The sequence below is a fragment of the Gigantopelta aegis genome, chromosome 5 (assembly GCF_016097555.1).
Source record: "Gigantopelta aegis isolate Gae_Host chromosome 5, Gae_host_genome, whole genome shotgun sequence".
NCBI lineage: Eukaryota > Metazoa > Mollusca > Gastropoda > Neomphalida > Peltospiridae > Gigantopelta > Gigantopelta aegis.
The window spans coordinates 29,464,399-29,465,209 of NC_054703.1; positions in this window are offsets into that span (position 1 = coordinate 29,464,399).

Consider the following 811-nt stretch of genomic DNA (forward strand, 5'->3'; position numbering starts at 1 on the left):
GGTTTCTGCTGTCCCTTCGATCTGAGGCTTCACTGTGAATATATATCATGATATGAGCTAATATGTCCCAGTCATACATCACATAACATCATCCAGTGTCTATAAGTAGCACATATCACTCATATATTACATGGCATGATGCAGTATGTATCACACTGTATCACATGGTCTTGATCCAGTATGTATAACACTATATCACATGATCTTGATCGTGATTCTAGTGGTATATAAGCAGTTTATCACGTGATATATTCTATGCAGAAAATTGAACTGTCAAATTCAGTGTCTTACATGTAGAGTGTTGAAGTAAGGGAAGACTGTACGTTTAACCTCTTCTGACGGTGTAAACCTATCATCTGTACTTACTAAGCGCACTGCAGCAGTTTAACAATGACGACTGCTATTGTGTAACTGTCAGTGTGAACTATCTTCTGTACTTACTAAGCGCACTGCAGCAGTTTAACAATGAAGACTGCTATAGTGTAACTGTTAGTGTGAACTCTTCTGTACTTACTAACCGCACTGCAGCAGTTTAACAATGAAGACTGCTATTGTGTAACTGTCAGTGTGAACTATCTTCTGTACTTACTAAGCGCACTGCAGCAGTTTAACAATGAAGACTGCTATAGTGTAACTGTTAGTGTGAACTCTTCTGTACTTACTAACCGCACTGCAGCAGTTTAACAATGAAGACTGCTATAGTGCAACTGTCAGTGTGAACTATCTTCTGTACTTACCAAGCGCACTGCAGCAGTTTAACAATGAAGACTGCTATAGTGTAACTGTCAGTGTGAACTATCTTCTGTACTTA